The sequence below is a fragment of the Arvicanthis niloticus genome, chromosome 10, assembly GCF_011762505.2.
Source record: "Arvicanthis niloticus isolate mArvNil1 chromosome 10, mArvNil1.pat.X, whole genome shotgun sequence".
NCBI classification, from domain to species: Eukaryota; Metazoa; Chordata; class Mammalia; order Rodentia; family Muridae; genus Arvicanthis; species Arvicanthis niloticus.
The window spans coordinates 46,040,687-46,059,867 of NC_047667.1; the positions used below are offsets into that span (position 1 = coordinate 46,040,687).

At 38.1% G+C, this 19,181-nt stretch overlaps 1 pseudogene; it reads left to right on the forward strand.

Annotated features, from left to right (window-relative positions):
* The first annotated feature begins 1,123 nt into the window (after positions 1–1,123).
* Positions 1,124–2,039, forward strand: LOC117716505 (ADP-ribosylation factor-like protein 1; annotated as a pseudogene).
* Positions 2,040–19,181: the final 17,142 nt, after the last annotated feature.

Here is a 19,181-nt window from a genome sequence, read left to right on the forward strand (position 1 = left end):
TGTACTCCATCGATTTAACCTCCTCCCAGAAAGAGTTTGAAAGTTTTGAGGAACAGTTATTTGTAGTGATCCCCGTGACAAAGAATCATACTGGCTTTTCAAAGGCAGAAATCAGGAAACATACTCAGGAAAATGACAAAAATCTCCCCACCCAAACTATAGGTGGCACACCCAGTAAGAAACAGCTTATGTTTTCCATTTCAGTTTGTATTCCTTCCTCTCCTATGCTACTAGCTACAATGGCTAGTCTCGTTTCTAACCCCCACGTCTGTGCTCACCCTGAGCTCTCAACTGAAATGCCATCTCCAACCCACCTATCCTTTATGTCCCCAATCCTCAAAGCAGAGAAAAAACTACATCTGTCCTCTTGTCAATATTAATTTCTCCCATTTTTGCATACTCAAGTCACCTTGTTTAGTCTTCATTTCTAAAGCTTACTGCATTTTTACTATTCTACTATTCTTTACTATCAAATAATGTATCTCTTGAGAAAGGTTGTACATATCTGTGGTGGTTTGAATAAGAATGCCCCCCTCTCCCCGTGCCCCTGTAGACTCCTGTGCTTGAAAACAGGAAATGGCATTAGAAAGGGTGACCTTGTAGGAGTAGGTGTGGCCTTGTTGGAGAAAGTCTCTCATTGGGGATGGGCATTGAGGTTTTAGAAGCTCAAGCTAAGCACTGTGTCTCATTCTGTCTTTCGGCTATCTGCCAATCCAGATGCCGAACTCCCAGATTCTTCTTCAGAATCATGTCTGCCTGCACATCATCATGCTTCCTGCCATGACGATAATAGACTAAACCTCTGAACCCATAAGCCAGTCCTGATTAAATGTTTTCCATCAAAAGAGTTGCCGTGTTTATGGTGACTCCTCGCAGCAATGGAACACTGACTAAGACAATATTCCAACATGGAGCTCTCTTTCAATGCTGTGTATTAATCTTTGAATTACTCTTTTTCTCCTCCTCCTTCTTCTTCTTGTTCTATTGAGACAGACGCTTCCTTCAAACTCTCCACCCCGCTGCTTAAACCTCCCATGTTCTAGTATTACAAGTGTGTACTATCATGCCCAACTTAAAGTCTTACCTATAAAAAGATTCATTTCTGGACCAGGCTCGGAGTAGTCTGCTTTGGAACCAGAGTCCAGGAGCAGCAGAGATGGTGGCGCCCAAGCTCAACTAGAAGTCGCTGCCGAGTCCCAGCCTGTCTCCAAGGATCAGCGAGGGTGCATCGGCAGTTCATCATGGGGGGCTTTTTCTCAAGTATTTTTTCCAGTCTCTTTGGAACCAGGGAAATGAGGATTTTAGTTCTGGGATTAGATGGTGCTGTAAAAAAGACAATTTTGCACAGATTACAGGTTGGAGAAGTTGTTACTACTATTCACACTATTGGATTTAATGTAGAGATGGAGACATGCAAAAATCTCTTTTTTTTGCAGCAATTACCTTTAGTATATTGGAATAATGCTTTCGTTTCCATCTTCCATGCAATTATTGCAAAAAAAAAAAAGTTTTTAATGCATTTAAGTTCCAGTTGTGAAATTTGTGAAGTTTAGTGCTTTTGGAAATAGTTGTAATTTATACAATAAACACATTGTTTATAATTTATTTCCAGCACAAGCTTGGTTTCCATAAGATCCACTTGTTCACTAATAAAGATTGTTTTTTTTTTTTTTTTTAATCTCAAATTCCAAGTTTGAGACTTAGAAGGACAGACAAGTGTCAGGCCATACTGAAGATGTTATTATTCAAACACAGATGCAGTCATCTATGTCGTTGACAGTTGTGACTGAGACCAAATTGGCATTTCCAAGTCAGAGTTAGTTGCCATGTTGGAAGAAGAAGAGCTGAGAAAAGCCATTTTAGTGGTGTTTGCAAATAAACAGGACATGGAGCAGACCATGACACTTTCAGAAATGGCAAATGCTCTTGGGTTACCTGCCCTGAAGGACCTGAAATGGCAGATCTTTAAAATGTCAGCAACCACAGGCACCAGCCTTGACGAGGCAATGTTAGTTGAAACACTGAAAAGCAGAAGGTGAGTCTGTTCACATCAGTGCGGGTGACCCAAACGCTACATCACATCCTCACTGGAACCAGTCAGGTGTACTTCCCGTGACTGTTGGAACTGTGTGAGTCTGGCATATACAGACCTGACTTCAATATTTGTAATAAATATAAAAGACAAGTATTTGGTGAGAGGGTTAGCTTGATTGAGTCACCCAAATGGTTTATGTAATATAAAATATTCCTTCCTTGTTTTCATGTATTTCATATATTCTATTTGTATGAAATTCTTACTCAAATACACTTCTATTAAAGAAAGTACACTCTTGGGGGAACCTTCCTATTTTGAAATTAGTGGTTGCATCCTGTTTGTATGAACACTAATATTTAACTCAGATTCTTTTCCCCCTTAAAATGAATTAAGGCTTTCCAAAGATGTCTTAGCAAAGTCAATTAGAAATATAGAGTGTATAATCTTCATTTGCTTAACTGACTAGTTTATTTTGTTGGCTCACTTTATTGACTTACATTATTTTACAATACTTATAGTTGTCAAAAGAATTGTATGTACATTGACCTGAACTTTGTACAGGAACTCTGTAAGGAAGGCGGGGTTCTGCTATATTGCTTTCCCAGGCCCTATACAGTGAAATGAGATAGGGTTTAGAGTCTGGCTTGTGGATCAGAAACGTATATCCTAGATCATATTGTATCTGGAAAGCCAACACTGGGAACATAGACACCTAGGTGTGGGAGCACACACCTGTACTCCTAGTACTCAGGAGACAGAGGCAGGAAGACCAAGAGTTCAGTTTGTGGTAAGTCTGAGGCTAGCCTGGGCTGCTTGAGACTATGTATCAAAACAAAACAAAGAAAACAACCAAGAACAACAACAAAAAAATGCTCTAGTAGTTACAGATATTCAAAGTAAAGTTTATACAAACTCTTGTCTACCCTAGTAAAATGATAGTGGATACAGTCAGAACGATCCCAAATGGCTGTTTGGTGAGTTCACAACACAATACAAAAACTTCACATGAAAAGAAATAAAAAGCAATTTTAATAAGCATTTTTTTAAAAAAATCTTTTCTGTTAAACATATGCCATGTACCCTATTTTTTAAAACACCTAGTGAATTCATATCAAAAATCTTATTTTATGTTAATCATAGGCAAAAAAAAATCTGTTTCAATCAAATGATTTCAAAAGGACAGATTGCCTGATATTAACAGGGTTAAACCCGTTCAAAGAGAAACAGTCAAAAATCATTAATCTTCCAAAAGTTGCAAAAAATTGGAAAATGTAATTTTTTTGGTGTTGTCCAGTGAGATTTTCGTGTACATGCACCTTCCCAAGAGACTAAACTTTACAAATGTCACTTGAATTAATTCAACTTTCAAAAGAAATCTTTTAAAGTCACCTTTGGACTGAGATGAAACATGGAAAATTTCAACTCAAAGTAAGTTATTTTCTTCTTCTTTTTTTTTTTCTTTTTCTAGGAAGTTGGGAGCAAATGAAAACAAGTATTGGCTAGAGCATTTTTACCATCTCTGCAGTAGAATGGGTCACTGCCAGCCATACTTGTTGTTGAGATATTTGGCAAGAAGCCGTTTGCAGAAATATCGTTTGTGACTTTCCTTTGCTGGAGATTTCATCGGTAAAGATTTTCTTTTCCAGTTACAAAGTTCTCCCAAGAGGGACATTGCCGCCTTTTGGAACCCAGTAAGGTATTGGCAAGTCTTGCCCTGTTTACCATGGAAACTTGTGCTTGGATAGCGTTACAGTGTGTGACCTGGTACAAGCAGACATGGATGCTTGATGCTTGCTATTTTTCTCTTCCCATTGATTTGGAAATTATAAATCACAGGACCACATGAAATAACTTTGATCTTCCTAGTTCATCTGTTCATTGTGGCATAAGGTCATACCTGCACAGTCTTGAAAATCCGCTGGCAGATGACACAACATATGCCGTGAGTAAGATTTATGCATTCAGTTCTGATGAATCTGCACAGGGTTTCCTAGAAAAGGAGAAGACTTACTGTAAGCATGGATGAGTGAACGTCTGCTCAACTGTTTTCCTGCTGAAGAGATCTAAAATATCACAGAGCTTTGAGACAGCGTTGACAAGTCCCTGTTTTATTTTTATAAGAGAAATCAAATAGCTCTTCTTGCGTGTAGATATGATTATCTGCTTTCTTGTAAATAATTCATAGAGGATCTTGCCCAAGACTGCATGAGAGATTTATTTTTATGTCTCTGGGAAACAGTTAGTAGTCTAGTTCAGGACACCCTCACTACTTGCCCAGATCACTGTGACAGTTTCTAACTATCCTGGACCATAATCTTCACGTCACAACCTCAGTACATATACCACACTACTGCTGGGACTGTCATTCAAAAACAGATGTGAGCATGCCAATCCACTGGTAGAAACTTCTTAAAGGCATTACCAGAGATTTCAGGAACAGGTGTCAAATTAGGTTTCATTCTAGGTTCTCTTCCAGCCATACCTCTTGCCTCATAGTATGTATGCTCAACCTCTTTCCCAGCTTCTCTATAACACACGGCCACCTCGGATTATTGGTGGTCTGCCTGGGATTACCTTCTCCTGTGCATGCAGCAGTCTTTCCACAGTTTGAACCTTTTCACTCTCAGCTCTGGGTCATTTTTTTTTTTCCAGAAGCAAATCTAACTGGCCACATCTAGGAAAGGTGGCCTTTGTAAGTGCTCTGGTAACACGGCTAGTATGCACTGCACATCAACGCTTCATCACCTGTTCACCTGTACTTTCTGCTGCTGTAGAAGTCCAAGACAACTTTCTTAGTTACTTTTCCTACTACTATAACAAAATACCTTGGCAAACATAATATGAGGGAGGAAGGGCTTATTTTGGCTCACAGCTTGAGGTATAGTCTACTGTGGTGGGGAGGTCAAGGCCCTGGTTGAGGGTCGGGAGAGAGTCTTGCAGTAGTTGGCCATATTGCATCTGTGGTCAGAAACAAGGGAGTTATGAGTGCTTCTGGTCAGTTTTCTTTTCCCCTTTTTATATGGTCCAAGATCCCAGCCCAGTGAACGGTGTGGTCCACAGTGGGTATATCCTCTCAGGCCAGTTAGCCTTTTAAAGATAATCCACCACAGACATGCCCAAAGGCAAGACAAGTCATCTTACCAAGTTAACAACTGGGATTCACCATCACAACAAAGACCTTATCTGGACCTGTTTTCTTTGTGTGAGGTGTGGAGTCGGGGGGGGGGGGGGGGGGGGGGGGGGGGGGGGGGGGGGGGGAGAGGTAGGCAAAAGATCAACCTGGTTATCATCCAAGCCAGCACCATTCAGCTTTGGGTTTTGTTTGTTTGGTTGGCTGACTGATGTGAGTCAGAGTTTCACTATGGTAGCTTTGGCTGACCTGAAAATTGCTACAGAGACCAGGCTGTCCTCAAACTTAGAGAGATCCATCTGCCTCCACTTCTCAAAGTTGAGGGATTAAAAAAGTGGTGGGATTAAAGATGTCTTCTACCAAGTCAGCAATTTTTAATGTCAGTATGTTTTTAAGATGGGATTTTTCACTGGTGTGAGACTTAACCTATTTACATTAGGCTGATTTACCAGAAAGCCCCAGAGATCCATCTGTGTCTCCCACAGTGCTAGAATAACAAACACACAACACCATGCCTTGGTTTTTATGTGTGTTGTAGGGACTGAGCTCAAGTCCCTTTGCTTATATAGGCAAGCACCTTATCAACTGAGCTGTCTCCCCAGCTGTCTCTTTCCTGGGCCTTAAAAACACCCTGTCCATAGAAATTGTTCAATAAACATTGATCACATGAAAGGATGCCAATGACTGGGAACTGTTTTTCCCTTTCGATGATTTTGAACAACAAAGTGGATTTCAGAACCAAGATAAACTCCAAGAAACCTTTAGACAAGCTACACAGATCGAAGAATGATGACAACCATTTAGAACTTGCTCTTGCTCGTAATGGACTCTGGAAGTCATCCTTTGAAGTTGTTATGTAACCCTCTGCACTGTATACATTGACTGACCAATTCACAGCAAACAAAATAAAAACACTAGCCTTAGCTTGTGACCAATAAATCTGTCTCCAGTTGTCTCACAGACTGGCAATTTTGACAGTAAAATAATTTTAACTCGCTTAAATACAAAAGAATTAACAAGTTGGCTTTCATTGGCGTTTGTGTTGTAAAATACTTGTTAACTTGAATCAGGCATGGATTTGCAAATTGTGTTATGAAAGAAACTGAATGCAGAGTTTGAGAATTGTCACTATGGAGAGAGTTTGAGATTTGTCACTTGACTTTTCTGTTCTTGCTTATACAGTAGCACTTCAAAGATGTGATCTTTAATTCTGGTGGCATAAATCCTGGTTCAGGTTTTATACTATCTGACATCTTCCACCCAAACTCCGATAGATGGAGTCGGGGTTTGATGTCAACATTCTATGTGGAAACAAACTCAGTAAGGTTGCAGGAAGTATTAAAAAAAAAAGAATCCGCAAACTTCCCATGCTACTGCCAGCCACTCTCTGCCAGGTGCTGTCCTGCAGGGCGCTACTCTCGGCTACCAACTCTCCAGCAGAGTAGGAGTTCCCATGTTCCCCTGCGTTTTGAATTGTAATGTAAATTACAATTGTAATGTGAATATATGATATTCAGGATATCTAGAATGTGATTCCTGTGAAAGGGTTATTAGATTCCCCCAAAGGGGTCACGACCCACAGGTTGACAATCATTGCTTTTCTGCTTTTTAAATTGAGTTATTTCCTATTTGTTCATTTATCCTTCTTTCTCCCCATTGCAGCAATGTATGTAACAATGATGGAATCCTATAAAACAGCATTGCATAAGGCAGCCATGGCATACCTGGATTGGTGATCCTACTATATACAGTTATTCACTTAATAGAATCAAGCAACATTATAGGGTTTTTAAGGAGCCAGTTCCAGGAGCTTATGATTCGAAAACCAATGCTTTGAGATTAATAAAGCTACAAAGGTGAATATTAGTAAATAAACAAAGTTCAACTATTTCAGCAAAAGATAATGTCACTATAGTTTTCACTGGGACTAATTAATGACCAAATGCCCATGTTAGCAATCAAGATAATGAAAGGAGCTCTGTAACATACAGATTTGATATTATAGTCAGTAAGATAGTCACATGAAATGTACATCTGTTATTTATTCAGTTACCCAGTAGTTCACAGAGGTGGCCTATAGCCTTAATCCAAAGCCCTGTTTTTCACATTAGAACTATAATTTCAGTAGGACTGATTTGTTTAAGAAAAAGAAAAATGTCTAAAATTAAAAAACTGAATAATCTTACAAGTGATCATCAAAATATAAGCACACATTCAGTCGTGTAGAGGAAAAATTAAGACACTCCTATCGAAGATGTGTACAGTATTTAACCACATTTCCAAATACCTCTGAAGCTGTCATAAGAATTAATAAGAAAAATTACATTTAATTACATTTTATTTTTTAATGTTTATAGACTTAAAGCTCCATCAACAATAGTGCATTGGCATTATTTTAATGATTATTCTATATTATATAAGCTAATAAAGTTATAAAAATAATCAAAATAATACACTGTCACATAACATATCTGTTTATAAAAATAATTTTTAGGTCATAACAATGCTGAATCATATAATGCTACAATTAAATTACTTTAATTAAAATGTGATGATGTAAAGTCTTCTGGAAAATATAAGTATATTTCATTCACTCAACCATTTGTTCACTCAATAAACATTTATTATTTACAAAATACCATGGTGTATGTTATGGTCCTGACTTTTAACAAGTGTCAATATATTAATTCTTTTTTAAACTTTCTAAAATTCATTACAAAAACTTTCAAATAATTAAAATCATCACACAAAATTAACCAGGCCCAAAGTCTATAGAACGTAATAAATTTCTATACATTGTGAATAGATATGATGACTATTCTTGGTGTCAAGTTGACTACATCTGGAACTAACTAAAACACAAATATAAAGGGAACTACTGTTAGGGATTTTTGCTTAAAGTAGGAAGATCCACTTCTAGTCGAGATCTTTGAGATGGGAAGACACATACCTTTAATGTTGACCATACCTTTTGCTGCACTCCTATATAAGGACACAGAAGAAGGAAGTTTTTGTTCTTTGTCTGCTTGCTGTCACCTTGCCTGCAACTTCTTTCCTTCACTGGCATTACAGCCTACTTCTTCAAAATTCCCACATAGACCAATCAGCTGAGACATCTAGCCTTGTGTACTGAGCAACTACTGGATTCTCAGACTATATGTTCACAACCAGCCGTTGTTAGATAAGCTGGACTATATCCTGTATATCATTCTAATAAATACCATATATATTTATATATTTATATTTATATATATATACACATATATGTACGTATATATACATATGTATATATATGTATATATCATATATACATATATATTAAAAAACCAGATTTTATAGTTTCTGTTACTCTAGAAAATCCTGACTAATACTTTGACATTGTGTATTATAATCACAATAAACATGGTTAGTCTTCATGCGTGCTAAATGATTAAACTCTTGAGAAAATACCACAGAGATTTCTTTCAAATTTTTTTCCTTGGAACTTATCTTTATTTACAGAAAAATCTGCATTGATTATCGAAGAAGAAGACAGTTACTGTGCTGCACTCACACTTTTTCTTCAAGCATCATATTTTTGTTTCAAACAGGGCTTGAAAATGAGGTATAAAGGAGCCTAGCAATTGCATTCTTTGAGACTTTTGAAGAGCTCCACTAATGAATGAGGCCTATGGCTCTTAAGCCTTTTTGCTTCATCTTCCACAGGATGCATCGTTTCCACATCAGAACTCGCAGCTGCTGCTCTGTGTACAGGAGTGTCTTGCCCTGAAACCCTGTCTAAATTTGCTCCTCTCTAACTCTAGTCTCTGTTCCAGTATATTTCCCCTGGCAGTGCAGCCCTCTGCCACCCCCCTCTTTTCAAAGCTCCAGCAGACTATTGTGTGAATCTGCTTTAGGCCACTGTGGTTGAAATAACCAATAAATTCATTGGCAATCAGTTCAGCATTAAAATACCTCCATGACACAGATCCTGAAGCAAATTGTAGCATTACTCATCCTTATACATCAATAAAGATTCTATTTTCAGACATAATGACATTTACTAGCTTAGAAACTATTTTCATCTTCACATTAAAGACTGTTACTTTTATTTAAAAAAATCTCTCGGAAATGACATTTGTCAATTTTGTTTGAAAGTCAAGTACAATGAGCTGTTGTTTCCTATTGTTCACAGTATTAGTAGGTTCTAAAGTCAGACAGACCTGGCTTTTGATCTCAGATCTGCAACCAACTAGCAGTGTGGGTAAACTGAAGCCACCCTCATTAAATACACCAAATGCATTTGATTAAATCTAATGGACACTTGCCAATTATGTTACTTGACCACTCTGTCACCTGATGCTGACAACAAACTTCTATTTCTCCTACACATTTTGTCTACAGAAAATATATTGTACACAAATGTTCAGAAAACACAACTGATACTAGCCAATAAATGTGTAAATATTCTAAATATCCATCAGTTGATGAATAGATAGAGAAAATATGAGTAGGGCTGCAGAGATGGGTCAGTGGTTAGAAGTACACACCACTCTTCCAGTGAGCCTGAGACCATTTCCCAGCACCAATGTTGGGAAGCTACAGAGAGAACCAGCACCCCTGGCTTCTGTAGACACATGCAATTACATGGACATACATCCCCCACACATACACATATAATTAAAATCATTTTTTAAAAAATAAAGAGTTGGGTGGTGGTGGTGCAAGCCTTTAATCCCAGTACTTGGGAGGCAGAGGCAGGTGGATTTCTGAATTCGAGGCCAGCCTGGTCTACAGAGTGAGTTCCAGGACGGCCAGGGCTACACAGAGAAACCCTGTCTCGAAAAACCAAAAAATAGAAAAATAGAAAAATTTAAAAAAATAAAAAATATTATAAGGTTAACAAAATTGAATATATTCATCTATAAAGTGGATTACTAATACAAGCTATGACACACAAAATTTGAAAATGTGTTAAGTAAAAAAAAAAGATCAAGTGTCAAATATCATATACCATAATATTTTATTCACACAACATGTACAGACAATAAAGGAATTTATTATAGAGAGTACATTAATGGTTACATATGGCCCCAAAACAGTAGGAGGAGAACAGATGGGACATAGTAAATAACTTCTAATAAGAGATTTCTACAAGAAGGAGAAAAGAATTCTAAAATTAAATCATGGTAATGATTACATAACCCTGCAAATATACATCTAAAACTACATTAAATTGAACAGTTTGAATGGATGTATTATGTGGTATGTTAACTAAATCACAAATCTCAATTTCTCTTAAAAAGAAAATAGAAATGAAGAAAATATAGTCAACACACAGACCTATTTATCCCAGCCTTGTTTCTTAATGAGTTTGACAACAGAGAACATGTGGCAACTCAAACCAGAATGCATTTATTTATTTTTCTCAAAAGATAAGAAGTCTAGGAATGAGTGTTCTTGGCTCTGCTACTTCACATCACCTTCTTGGTTTCAGGCTTTTGGGTCCAGGGATCTTTGTGTTTCGCAGCTGTTAGTGTAGCATCTTCAAACATTGTAACTAAACTTAGAACAATAAGAACAAGACAACAGTAGTCACCTCTGACCTTCATTATTATAAGAGGGAAGGCTTTCCACATCACATCTACCTGGCAAATATCTACTAGCAGCATTTCATTGATCATAACTAGGCTCCATGGTCACGTTGACCTTTAAGTTATTTAAAATATGGTTTTCTTCCTACAGCCCCCAAAGTTATCCTGTGCATAATGAAAGTATGGAAGAATTGTCAGAAACCATCTAGGAAAGGCTCAGTCTTGTAAGTGAACATTCTGGAGACAACCCACCATTTTGCATGGCTGGTGATGGGTGAGCACTGATATGCAAGGTCATCAGAGACTTCATCTGCCTCTCATTGCTGATATGCCTTTTTCTGTCATTATTACATAGCCCAATGATTCCTGGACATTAGCCTACCCTATTTGGCAAATTTCCTGAGAGATCAACATGAAGATGCACTCTCATATAGTGATACTGTATAGATTAATTAGTAACTATAGAATACCTGACTTTATTCAAATAATTTTTTTAGAAATAAAGCTGCCTCTTTATTTATATGACTTATAGTATATACTTTCTTTTTTATTTTTATTAAATTTATGTATTTATTCACTTTATAACTCAATATCGGGCCTTCCCCTCCTCCTGGTACCCCCTCACAAAAGTTATCCTTCCATTCCACCTTCTGCTTCTCTTTTGAGCAGGGGATGATTCAAACAATCTTAAGAAAAAATTTAAGGAGATGCTTGTAGTTGTTTTGCCAGAAAGATATAATAAAAGTTAGAATCAAGAATTGAATGTGCCAACATAACATCATAGAGAACTGCAGAAAATTTCCATATATGTTTCTGAAAATGTCCAGAACCAGACTTCAAAATAAAGACTGTTATTTCCAATATTGGATTGATTTTTAGACCGGTCCATGATTGAGTCTGAATAACTAGTCACATTTAATAACAATACATGAGGCATTATAACTTCTCTTTTTGATTCTCTGTTCCACAAAGTTTAAGAATTTGAGGCAAGGCAGCTTCTTCCATCAGGGGTATAGGTAAGCAATGGTGGGTTGGGAACTTATGTCCAATACAGATTCCCAGTCACCATTGTTAGGGCACTCAGCAAGCTCACAGGTCAGCATCATCCTTTGTCCCAGCATCAGCGTGTCTCACCCATTGCTCTGGCAGCTACCATGCTCCTTCATCATCCTGCAGAAAAAACACAAACATGCCCTCTTCCCCATATTTAATACCTTATCTGGATCATGCCTTATGCCAGTAAATGGATCCTTCCCTTTCACTTATGTATAAGTATGCCCAGTTGTAGAGCAACATAGACACTCAACAGAAAGTTCCTTGGCATCCAATTAAAAAAAAACTTTAAAATAAAAAATAAAAAGAATATGATTTAAATAAATTTGTGGTATATGGGGGTACATCTCCCCCTTTTTTATTTTATGAAGATATTGTTTTAAAGTTCCATGGGCCCATTCCATAGTCTGTTGTTTTTGACAATTATAAGGAATCTCCATAATATGGGTAATGTTAAATTGCTGCTAAAGAGGCTCAAATGTTCGACTGCCATAGCCAGTTCTAGCTTTATCATGCTAGCCCTTTTTGTCCTGGGAATACTTTTATTCCTTCCCATTCTGGTAAAGCTTTTCTTCAACAACATCAACATGTTGGCAGCCAAGTACATGGCTTGAACCTGAAAATGGACCCCCAGACAGAATTATTAAATTAACAGGCTGGCAAGCCAAGGAAGGGTAAGATTATGCACAGAGCCTTACCAACCTAAGACAGAAATGCACTGCTTTTGATAATGCATATTCCATAATAGGTAAGGAAGGCATTCTTCTCAGAATGACCTAAGACAGGCTCAGTTCATTCTCTTTTTTTATTGGATATTTTATTTATTTACAATACAGATGTCGTCCTCTTTCCCCATTTCCCCTCCCTAGAACCCCCATATAATCCCACCTCCTCCTTTATGCTTTTATACCATTTTGATTACATGCATGTATTAAGGTCAGTTCTAGGTTGAGGGTCTAGCAATACAATAGATGCAAATAGTCTGGCTCATAAAGAGTTAACAAACTTTAAGCAGCTCACCTGGGCCAGTGAGGGATTGTTGAACAAAAGAGAAAAGAGCTCCAGTTACTAAGCTCTTTTTCTTAAAAGAATTGCCAGAGAGTAAGCAGCTTTTATCCACAGAATAAGAGTGAGCTACAGGCCAGCAGTCAACAGCTTTTGTCCTTTGTCCAATGCTGTGTCTCACTTCAGTACCAAACCTAAACTCTGGGGCTAGTTCCCAGCAAAGATTGCTGAGAAGAGAATATGTACACAGAATTGTATTAGAAACTTTAAGTTTAAAACCCCAAGCTAGAGCTGGAGAGATGACTCAGTGGTTTAGAGCACTGACTGCTCTTCCAGAGGTCCTGAGTTCAATCCCCAGCCACCACATGGTGGCTCACAATCATCTGTAATGGAATCTGATGCCCTCTTCTGATATGCATGAAGAGAGTGACAGTGTACATATATACATAACATAAATAAATAAATATTTTTTTTAGAAACCCAAACTGATACTGATGCTCTGGTCAATATAGGAAATAAGCAAACCACCCTTCCCTTTTTTTCATATTGTCCTTCCCTGTCCAAGAGGATTTCTTTCATGTTGCTAAGAAATCTCCTGACAATTTGAACATATGTAAAGATAATTCAAAAACAAATGCAAAAATCTAAACATATATAAAATATTCTATTTTGTAAGAAGAAGCTGGATTTCTCTTCCCAAATCTACTTGTCTCTCACCTTCTATCCACCTTCTACCACATATGCACGTGTATGGAAGCTGCTTTTTCTCTACTTCCCAGTTTACTTTTAATCTATTTCATGACCTCATCTTCACTTCTAATATTTTAGCTATGTTAATATATTGTGCATCCTATAAGAAAAATATGATGACCTGGAAGTGTGGGCTGTTATCTGTTACCCAGGTAATAAATAGTCTTCAAAACCATTTTGCTTCAGTTCTTTGTATAGACCTGAAAATCTCTACCATCATATTTTAGAATTTGCATTTTATTGTTTGAGAATTTTACACATGAATATAGATACATGTTTTGATCAAATCTACCCCCCAATCTCTCCCTTCCAATTCCTCCTGTACTGCCCCATCTTCCCAACTACATGACTCTTTTATAAACCGAATGAGTCAATTTACTGGCCAGTAAGTGAGTGGGAATAGGAGCACAGGCAACTGCACCTGAGTAGCCATCAACTGCCAATATTTCCTCAGCTAAGGTGAGACTTCGTGGGCTCCTCCCATATAAATACTGATAATTTTGGCTATGAAGTCTTCATGCAGTCACAACCACTGTGAGTTCATGTGTGCAATAACTTTATCATGTAGAAAACACTGCTTCTCTACTGCCTCTGGCTCTTACAATCTGTCTCCCGGCTCTTCAGGATGGTCCCTGATCTTTGGGAGGAAGAAAGTGTTACAGGCTTCCCTTTCAGGCCTGAGCACAGTCTCTTATTCTCTGCACTTTGGCTGCTTGTGCTTCTTTGTATTAATTGCTGTCTAATTCAAGAAAAGAAGATTCTCTGATGAGAGTTGAGAAATATACTTGGTTATAATAAATATTTAGAATCCTGGTCTGGGGTTTCTTCTCTGCCTTTTGTTATTGTGTTCCAAGATGTAAGACACACAGCTTTTATATTTACAATAAGCCTTAATCAGCACAATAACTGGGCAGCTGCTTAGCCTCCATGCTGTTAAAATATACTTTCTTATCAGTAACCCTGAGTTATTACTTACTATTTACTATGTTCCCTCTGCACTGCTCTTAACTCCAATAGGGCAGCCTTCGGGGCTACACTCTATTGACTCAACCTATGGTGGCTTCTTCTTCCTCCTCCCCAGCTGCTGCTGCTTCCCCTTCTTTGACTTCTTCTCCTCCTCCTCCTTCTCCTCCTTCTCCTCCTTCTTCTCCTCCTCCTCCTCTTCCTCTTCCTCCTCCTCTTCCTATTCCTCCTTTTCCTCCTCCTCTTCCTCCTCCTCTTCCTTCTTCTCCTCCTCCTCTTCCTCCTCCTCTTCCTTCTTCTCCTCCTCCTCTTCCTCCTCTTCCTCCTTTTCCTTTTTCTGCTGCTGCTTCTTCTTCCTCCTCCTCTTCTTCTTCCTTTTCTTCTCCATGTTTCTCTTTCTCTTCCTCCTCAACCTCTTCTTCTCTAACCCCAAGCATAAGAAACCTAAACTCCACTTATGTCTCTTCTGCCTAGCTGTTGGCTTTGGCATCTTTATTTACCAATCACAATTAACTTAATTAATCACAGTAAGTAGGGTCACTTACTGTGTCTACATGCAGACTCTCTCATATCTGGGCAACCAGTACTGGGGTCCCAAATTAGCATTAGAAAACAAGAGCATCAGGCCAACCCACTATAATACGTATCTATGGATATAAAGATAATTATGTATAAAGTATTATGATACTACCCCCATTAAGCCAAATAGTATTAGTAGGTTCTCACCTAGGACCTACCAAGCCACAGGTTCTTGGCCCAGTTAACAGTACTAGGCATGAAATTCACCATGTAGAACAGGCCTTAAATCCAGTCAAAATGAAGTTGGTTACTCCCAAAACATTCATGCCACCATTGCACCTATGGATATATCTTGCCAGGCCATATATTATTTTATCTCTAAAGGTTCACAGCTTGATAAGACTTTTGATTACTTTTCTTCAACAAAATCACATACAGAACCTTCCAGCACTGTTAAAAGCTAGCAAGGAGAAAAGAAGATTTCAGATCAATATCAGTTCGATTTCTCAGTTGTCCTAAGACTCAACTGATGTCTTCAGCAGTATGATCTTATCATCAAGTTCTAGAGGGCAAGTAAGAGCAATGGTGACATCCTGTATTGTTTTAGGGCGGGGTTTCAATGGTTTTTACTGACTAATAACTCAAAGTAAGACAAACTATAGATTGGTAGGATTAATATTTCAGAAACGGCCATCCTATCAAAAGCAACTTACAAATACATCGAAATCTCTATGAAAACTCCAATGTAATTCTTCATAGGAATTGAAAAAAATCTTTAAATTCATATGGAAACACAAGAGACTCAGAATAACCAAAATAATCCTAAACAATAAAAACACCACAGGACAAATAGTCATACCTGAGGTCAATTTATACTCCTAAGCCACAGCAACACAAACAGCACAGCGTGGTTCTGGCACCAGAACAGACACAGAGATTGAACAAATAGAATTGAAGGCCAGTATGTAATCCCCCATTTCTATAGTCACCTGCTTTTTTTTTTGACAAAGAGGCCAAATATAGAAATTGGAGAAGAGACAGCATCTTCAAAACTGTGCTCAGAAAGCTGGATAGCAACATGTAAGGAACTGGATCTTTATCCCCCACTCTGCACAAAATTCTACTCCAAATAAATCAATGTAAAACCTTACTTATACCCTGCATCTGCCTGCCTGAGAAGAAATATACTTCACCTTGTAGACACAGGCAAGGAAATTTATTTTCCATAGAGAACGTTGTGTGCCAGACATTGTGACGAGCGCCTCAGACTCACTATTCTTACTGTCCGCATTACCATGTGAAGTCAGTGTCCTCGGCCCAAGGTGACTGAGCATCTTTCCTGGGCTCACACACTCCATTTTCTTGCAGACCTGAGAATCAAAGGCAGATCTTCCTGACTTTAAAACCCACATATGCAGTTCATAAGAAGGAACATCTCTTTCCTCTTTGCTCAATCAGTAAAATGTCTCCAGACCCCAAGAGAGTTTTAATAAAAGTAATATTCTTTAATATAAGGAGGAAAATAGTTTCCAAACAAGTAAATGTAATTATATCTGGAAATAGACACTTTATTGATGTTTAAGGATGAGTAATGCTACAATTTGTCTCAAGATCTGTGTCATGGAGCCATTTTAATGCCACATTTGTTACACATGAAATATTTTCTGTAATTTCAAACACAATTATTCAAAAGAGAGTCACACAAAGTTGTGTTTTCTAAAACTGAAATACAAAAATAACAAATGTATTTACAAAATATTTTAAACTATCCATTTATTACTTTAAAACTATATAACATCCCCGACTAATTGATCTTTGAAACCTATTCCCTTATTAAACATATATGAATTCATTGAATTTCTTTAACCCTTAAATTGTAATTTCAAGCAGAAGTTTTAATGTTTCATTAAATAGGATGCCTTGGGCTTATTCTTTCTAACAGCTCAATGCCTAGAATTAAGTAGGTAATATATTTTATGAATTCATAAAATCTGATGGCACTGAACACTTATTCACCAAGGAATACAGCTAATTTGTTCTCAGACCACAATTTATCTTTGACATTTTATTATAATATGTTCCATTATTTTGTAGTAAGCAACCTGATATGTAAGAGTTACAGTTCCTTTTTTCAGACGCATCAGGTTGTGTGTGTGTGTGTGTGTGTGATAATCAAAGTTAAAGGGAACATGAGGACAAGAATTTAAGAGAAAATGGAATGGCAAGGGAGAATTGGATTGAGGGGACATGAAAGGAGTTTGAGAAAGAAAGAGGAGAGACTGATGCAAATATATTGTAATTAAAATCAAAATAGCTATAAAATGGTGAAATGAAGACATCCTGACATAAATTAAAGTTGAGGGAGTTTGGATTTAATCATACAATAGATACTATATGGAGTCCTTAAAACTGAAATAAAATGAGACTACAGAGTAACTGAGAGTCATACCTCAACATTACAGTGCTAAGCCTAAACTTACATTGGCAGTATATAAACCATTATCCTTATATCATTATCTGAATTTCCCCTCTTTTTCTAAGTGATTTAAAATGTGGCTTCATAAGATGACAATTATAAAATTATGTTGAAGACAGAGTATGTAAGGATTATTTTGGTATTTGAAGTTGTTTTTATATGAGAACATGACCCAAAGTAGGAGTTGCCTGAGAGAGAAACAACCAGATAAAGATATTTAAAAGATGGGTGTCCTCACCCCTTTCTTCTACCTTCATGTGTATTTCCTCCTACCCCACTACATCATATCTGGAAAATCTCCCCCTGGAGACACATTCAAAAGTGGATTTATTATGCAATAGTGAAGAAAAAACAAGACTAGAGTAAAAATAAATCTTGTTGTATGCCCCAGAGTCTATTTCTTACCTCATGGATGCATCTTTGGTCAGCTAAAACAGGAATTACAAAGACTTAGTTGCAACCACGAAAACATCAGCATCTTTAAGATGCTTTATAAAGTGCTTTATTTAGAAAGGGTAGTCATTCTGGAAAAGGTCAGCGTGATTATTCCCACCTCTGACACTTGAAAGGAGTCAGTATCATCAAAAGCAATTTCTCATTTCTATTTTAAAATAAAAATAAATAACACATGCGCAGGAGAGAAAAAACTAGAACAGAACAGAGACCGCTTTCCTCTTTCAGATCCTTGGTGACTTAAGCACAATTATAGCTCTTGTTGGTTCTTTCCCTATCATTTCAGAATGCAGAGAGAGAGAGAGAGAGAGAGAGAGAGAGAGAGAGAGAGAGAGAGAGAGAGAAACACACATACATGTACTGTGTGGATGCTTCAGTGCTTCTTGGAAGAGGGAACAAAATACTCACAGGAGGAAATATGGATACAAAGTGTGGAGCAGAGGCTGAAAGGCCATCCAGAGACTGCCCCACCTGGGGATCCATCCCATATACAGTCTCCGAACCCGGATGCTATTGCGGATGCTGGGAAGTTGCTGTTGGGTGGCTGACATGGCTGTCTCCTGAGAGGTTGTGCCAGAGCCTGACAAATACAGAAGCGGATGTTCACACCCAACCATTGGACTGAGCACGGGGTCCCTGATGGAGGAGTTGGAGAAGGAACTGAGGGAGTTGAGGGGGTTTGCAGCCCAGTGGGGGGAGCAACAGTGTCAATAGTCCAGACTCCCTGGAACTCATGGGGGCTGGACCACCAACCAAAGAGTACACATGGAGGGACCCATGACTGCGGCTGTGTATGTGGCAGAGGATGGCCTTGTTGGACATCAGGGGTAGGAGCGGCCCTTGGTCCTATGGGAGTTTGATGCTCCATTGTAGGGGAATGCCAGGGTGACAAGGCAGGAGGGGGGGGGTTAGTACTCTCATAAAGGCAGGGGGAGGGGGGATGGGATAGAGGGTTTCCTGAGGGGAGACCTGGAGAGGGGATAACATTTGAGATGTAAATAAAGAAAATATCCAATAAAAAAGTGGGAAAAAAAGAAATATTTCATCACAAGGAAAGCTGTTTAAGACAGGAAGTAAGGAGTTCAACAGAGCTTCAGGAAGTTCCTGAAACAGGCTCCTCCTTCCCCAAGAGAATAGAAACAATAAAAACTGTTGAGAGTCAATCTCATACATGCCCAGCTGCTTGGAAGAAGCAGAGAAAACTGGCTAGAAAACTCTCAGATA